This window comes from Octopus sinensis, linkage group LG25, assembly GCF_006345805.1.
Source record: "Octopus sinensis linkage group LG25, ASM634580v1, whole genome shotgun sequence".
In the NCBI taxonomy this organism is placed as follows: domain Eukaryota; kingdom Metazoa; phylum Mollusca; class Cephalopoda; order Octopoda; family Octopodidae; genus Octopus; species Octopus sinensis.
In genome coordinates, this window is record NC_043021.1 from 23,973,441 (window position 1) to 23,979,440 (window position 6,000).

General features: G+C 40.2%; 1 long non-coding RNA gene across 1 annotated transcript in view; it reads left to right on the top strand.

Moving 5' to 3' along the window:
* Positions 1-6,000, top strand: part of LOC118767944 — a 54,682-nt gene that overhangs the window by 38,313 nt on the left and 10,369 nt on the right. The window contains exon 2 of the long non-coding RNA XR_005003859.1: positions 4,657-4,872. This is a non-coding gene — a long non-coding RNA (uncharacterized LOC118767944). The remainder of the gene's footprint in view (positions 1-4,656; positions 4,873-6,000) is intronic.

The window sequence follows — 6,000 nt, forward strand, 5'->3', positions numbered from 1 at the left end:
TATAGATTTATGCTTAAAATGGTGTCGTCTTTCATACTGACCATTCTTGCCACGTTTACCCATTTTTTATTGAAACTTTCATTCGACAACACTTTCCTCTCTATTCTCATCCTCATTTTCAAGTGGTACTTGAAAAAGTTGACGAGAGACTGACCAGAGAGGAAAGTGTTTGTTTGTAAGCCTTTAAAATGCGTCCACCACAGGCATTCTTTCGCCATAGCAATCAGTGTTACGAAAACTGTTTTTCCTTCCCGTTTAAAGGAAGGTGGCGGAACAATATTCACGATAGACTCGGCTGATAAGGTGTTCGACGAAGGTCCACAGCTCTGAAATATCTGGTAACTGCACGAGCGCGTGCAGAACGGTTTCGTCGTTCTGACCGCATCTCGGGCAGGTCGGTCCGGTGGTGGTTTTCGAACCGTGTCTGTAGATCTTCTATCGAACTGGCAGTGCGTCCCGATAGCATTGCTAAGCCAAGAATCTCTGGAAGTTATCCATAGGCCCCGGCCCGAACGTCGTCCTGAACAGGCGGGTTAGGAATTTCTCGTCGACACCCAGGTTTTCCCCGAGAGTGTCGTCGGACCTCCCCACCACTAGTCCTCTATAGAACGCATTGGTCGATTGGAAGTTGCACAAGTTTGATCCCGGACGGCAGAGCTACTGTAGAGCTCGGCGACACTCTCGGTGCCAATCGCCCAGTTTCGGTCTCTTTTTAATCCCTGTTTGCAGTTCAGTCAGTGAAACGAGCTGCGGGAAAGTGCGCCTCACGAACGGTGCCAACACCTTCATCACCGTCGTCGATGAAGTTCCAGAGATGTCGCAGTCTCAGCGCATGTCTGCGCATCATTAACCTCGGCATGCCCAGTCCTCCATTTAAAGGATGTTGACAGCAAATGGATCGCCTCACCATCGGAACGCCACCCTTCCACAGAAAGCGGAAGAGTATGCGTTCTAGTTTCGTGATGGGAGCATCGGAACAAGGCACGACGGTCAGGCAGTAATCGATGATTGATGCGATATACGCATTAGCCACCTCCACCCGACCTTTTAACGAAAGCTCTCTCCCAGCCCATGTTTGGCTGAGAGTGACAACTCTACTCGTGATCTCGTCCCAGTTTTATCCATTTGGAGGTCCTGACTGAACCAGACCCCTAGCAGTTAAACCGGTCCGTCCATCCAGCGTCCCACTACTGAGCCGCTGTTGGACGGTATGGGCTTGCTTCTCCATGTGCCGAGTAGCAAATCCACTGACTTTTCCGGTTTGCTCCCCTCACCGTTTCCTATTCTTTTAGTGACTCACCTAACATCTCGCATTTGGAAAGAGGGTTTTGAGTGTGTGGTGCTGCGCTTGTGTGATGTGTACTATCTTGATGTGTGTCGGTGGTGTAGTGCGTGGATGATTGTTAAGTTTAAAATCATCTTCACAAATGTTTGTGTCAGATGAGATGTAGTCCATTAGTTTTGTGTTTTCTGTGTTTATCGCTGATAGCATTGTGTGTGTTTTTGTAGTGTTGGTACTGGTTTGATTGTGTAAGAGGCGCTCAGGAGTTACATATCTCCCTGCTTTACTTGCATTTGCTTGTTTGGTTGTTTTTGATCTTTTCCTTTTACCCCCTGTGGCTATTTGTCATGCTGTCGAACTTTCGTTGTTAGACGAAAGGTCTAACGAATCAGAAGGGGGTAAAGGCAAAGCAGCTGCTTCTATTTATCTGTTTGTAGATATTGTTGTGATGTGTGGTGTTGGGGAATTAGGGGCAGAATTTTCTTTTCTTCATTGATATTTGTTTTCTTGGTTGTTGTTCTTGGTGCTGGTGTTGGTTTATCTTTTGATGTTGGTGGTGGTGTTGTTTCTCTAGTTGGTTGCGATGTCAGAGGTAATTGTGATGGTGTTGTTTCTCTTCTTGGTGTTGATGGTGATGTGGTTGGGTTTTGTTTGCTGATTTGTTGCTCTTGACGTGGTTCCATTTTTTTTATATTTCTTGCATAGTTGTGGGTTTGGTGGTGTTGATAACAAAGGTTGTCTTCTATTTGTTTTGTGTTTTGATTGTAATTGTTCTCCTTGTTATTTTTTATGTGCTAAAACGCACTTTGCTATTAAGTGGTCTGGGCTGCCGCAGAGGTAGCAACGCGGTTTTTTCTCCTCCGCCACCACATACAGGCTTTGCCCATTCTCGAGTTGGATCACATTTGGCAGTTTTTCGATCGAATCTTGATCCATTTGGATCGTGATATCAATCGATTTGCCGGTCCAGTTTTCATTGTGAAAAACGGCGATTTGTATTATGTTTATTGTTTTCAAATGAAAACATATCGCCGATGTGATCCACTTTGGTTCAATTTCGGGTGGGATATTCTTTATTTTTATTTTGCTTACTCTCTGTCCCATGTAGTATGGGACGATGACAAGTTCATCGTTCTGTAGTGCTTGTATAGTGTGCTATTTTGCCTCTTCCCGCTTATGGAAGCGAACCTGTACAGTATTAAATTGGGGACAATATTGTTTAGTTTTCATGAAGGTTGTAGCACATTTTTCTACATCTGTTTTAGTTATTTATTCAGTTAATTTGGGGATTTTCCCAATTATTTTATACACAATTGTTCTTTTTTCCACATCCTCTCTAACGTGTTGTGGTGTGTACAGTATTAGGTTCTGTCCGGATGTTGTGAATATTGACCGGATCTCCAGTAACTCTTCATTTGTGAAATGTACAATTTCTTTTTTTTTTTTTGCTTGAGCATGTCTGCGAAATTAATGGAACTTTTCTTTGTACTTTTGTTGTCGTTGTGGGTGCTGGTGGTTGCCGCAGCAAAATTGGTGTCACTAGTGTTAGTTGATGGTGTAGTGGTAGTGGTAATGTGTGTATCTGCATTTCCAGGAACAGTGAATGTTGTCTCCTTAATATTATTAATATCTTCACCAGTAATAGGTGAGATATTCGATTCCTGCGAAATAGCAGGCACATTTGTAGCGATAGTATTGATGTTGTTGTTATTCTTGTTATTCTTGTTCTCATTGTTGTTGTTGTTATTATTATTATTATTATTGTTGTTGTTAATGGTTGTTGCGCTATTGGAGGTGGTAGATGTGATAGTTCTGGTGGTGGTAGTGATGACAGGGCTGTCAACGATCGTGGAAATATTATCCATGGCATTGACAGCAATTTCTTTTTCACAGCTTGTTTTGGAGTGGATGCATTCGAAATATTCGTCCATTTTTCCTCTTCCCTCCATCATTCTCTGTCTTCTTTCTCTCTACATACATTATGAGTTCAAATTCTGCCGAGATCAACTTACATCTATCAGGTCATCCCATAAGTTCTGTCTGATTGTACCATTTTTAGATGTCTTGCAAACAACTCATACATGCAAGTGCTACCAGTCAAAACCTCCGCATACCGAAAGCCAGCAAGTGTATGGGGTCATCAGGAAAGAATGCGCGCCGTTTTGGGGCCTACCTCTCGACGGCATCAATATGCATTGACCCCCCCCCCCCCACTGATATGGGGCTCCGCTTGCTAAATCAGCTGGTTATCAAATGTCTGATGGAGTTAATAAATATCTTTATGCATTTGTGTATATTTAAACTAATTAAATATTATTTTACAGAATAATAGAATTAAAATTTCTTTGAATAAAACCTTTTCTAACCTGGAAGTATCCAAAGAACATTTAAGGCACAAAATGCTTTATGAGTACAAAAAAGGAAACTCTGCAACCAAAGTGACTCGAAACATTCACTCAGTTTATGGGAAAAAATGCTTGAATGAAAGAACTTGCAGAAGATGGTTTGCAAAATTCAGAAGTGGAGATTTCAGCCTTGAAGATGAAGATCGTCCAGTTGAGTTTGATGATAAGCTCCCTGAGGCATTACTTGAAGAAAATCCTGCATTATCAGTTGAAGAATTCGCAATAAAGCTTAGTTCAAATCATACAACTATTCATTGTCATATTCAACAACTTGGAAAGGTACCTAAACTTGGAAAATAGGTTCCTCATGAATTCTCCGAAAGCAACCGTAAATTCCGAGTTGACATCTGCCCTTCTCTTCATTCTCATGTGATTGGTGACGAAAAATGGATCTTCTATCGAAGCCAGGAGTAGGTCGAAACAGACATTTCAGCTTTGAAACCAAAAGAGTTTTACATTGATGGGATTAAAAAGCTTGTAAATAGATGGAGGGAAGTCATAGATAATCAGGGAAAGTATATTGATGATTAAATTTCAATTCAATATAGTATTTGGTCTTGTGTTGGAAGTCATTCTAACAATTATTAACCTTTTTATTTTTTATCTTTTGACCTCCTACCATCTTGCCCAAATCAGCCAAGCTGCCAAAGGGCTTAATCTGATTTTCTTATGCAATTTCTGAAAAGAAATTTTGTAATCTTTACTTATTGTATTCGAGGAAAAAATATTCGATGTAAATTGGATCAATAGATTCATTATAATTATTAATTATTAACATATCTCTCTCTCTCTCTCTCTCTCTCACACACACACACACACACACACACACACACACACACACACACACACACACACACACACACACACACACACACACATACACACACACACACACACACACACACAAGAGACTTATAAACCAATTCCTTTTTCACTGAGAGTTTTCTAAATTTTTCTAAATTTTTTCAGATACCTCTCTGGATGGAAGCTATTGTAGAATGCTACATGACAAAACTGAGAGATATATACACACTAGTAACAGTCACCTGTAGATTTATTGACAGTGTTTTAATAGATTTTCAAAAGGAGTGTTACCTGGAAAATGCTTTCTGCACAGTCGGCTGGGCAAACCGTGATTCACTTTTGAAGTTATTCAAGAAAGCTAAGACTAAGCCCGTGTCACATGTTTACAAAACGTAAGTAACACACAGTCAACATTTTTTGCCGTTTCTTTGTGGTTGTTATTGTTATTGGCGTTATGTCACTGTAGTCCAGCTGTGATCAAAGAAACACCTTTATGGCGTTCGTGTAATCGATTGGACGACATGTCCTGATATATAGTTAAATTGTTTCGGATATCTAGATAGATATTTAACTGGATGACATACAATAAAGCATCACCTTCCACATGCAGTCACCCGATGAATCGTTGTACGGCAATTTGAGCTCTTTAGTGTCCAGATTTATTCTTGTACACTCGCAGATTCTGTACACCTGCAGATGGCCAGAACAGTGTCAGGTGAGACGAGACCAAATTTGCTGCTAAAGCATGAAAAATATTATCTTCAAACGTACAGCATTACCTCAAAGTACAATATGATTACGGAAACTGTATTTTCTAATCACCCATGATGAACATAAGTAATTAGTTGCTGTGTAGTACTGGTGGAAGTAGATATACTCATGGTGGTAGTAGCAGTGTCGGTGGCAAGATATAGTATTGGTGATGGTGATGGTGGTGGTGGTGGAGGTGGGAGTGGTGATGGAAGTTTTGATGTTAGTGCAGGTGGCATTGATAGTAGTGGTGGTGATGGTGGTTGTAGTGTGATGGTGATGGTAGTGGTGATGGTATTGATGTGGTATTGATAGGGGTATTGGTGTAAGAAATGTTGGCGTTGATGGGGTGGTGATGGTGGTATGTATATATATATATATCTAGTGAGAATTTTCAAAAAAATAAAAGATGAAGACGGGTGTGTAAACAACAAAGATGTATTAGTTTAACACTCGAGAAGTTAGAAAGTCTTTTGCGTTTCGAACCTGCGTTCTTCGACAGAAAAGAACGCAGAAATAAACAGGAGAGAAAATAAAAATCGTTGTGTGGCTATATAAAACACTATATAATCTTTATATATTACATAATCTGTATGTAGATAGATTAAAGATATTGTTGTAATAAAAATCACAAAAAGCACAATGTTTCCTGGCCAAAATATTAATTTATTTCGCTATATTAATCAAGCTGTTACAACCAGCAAGCTGGTATAGTAACTGCGTTCAATGCAATCGACGTCTGAATGAAAATAACACATT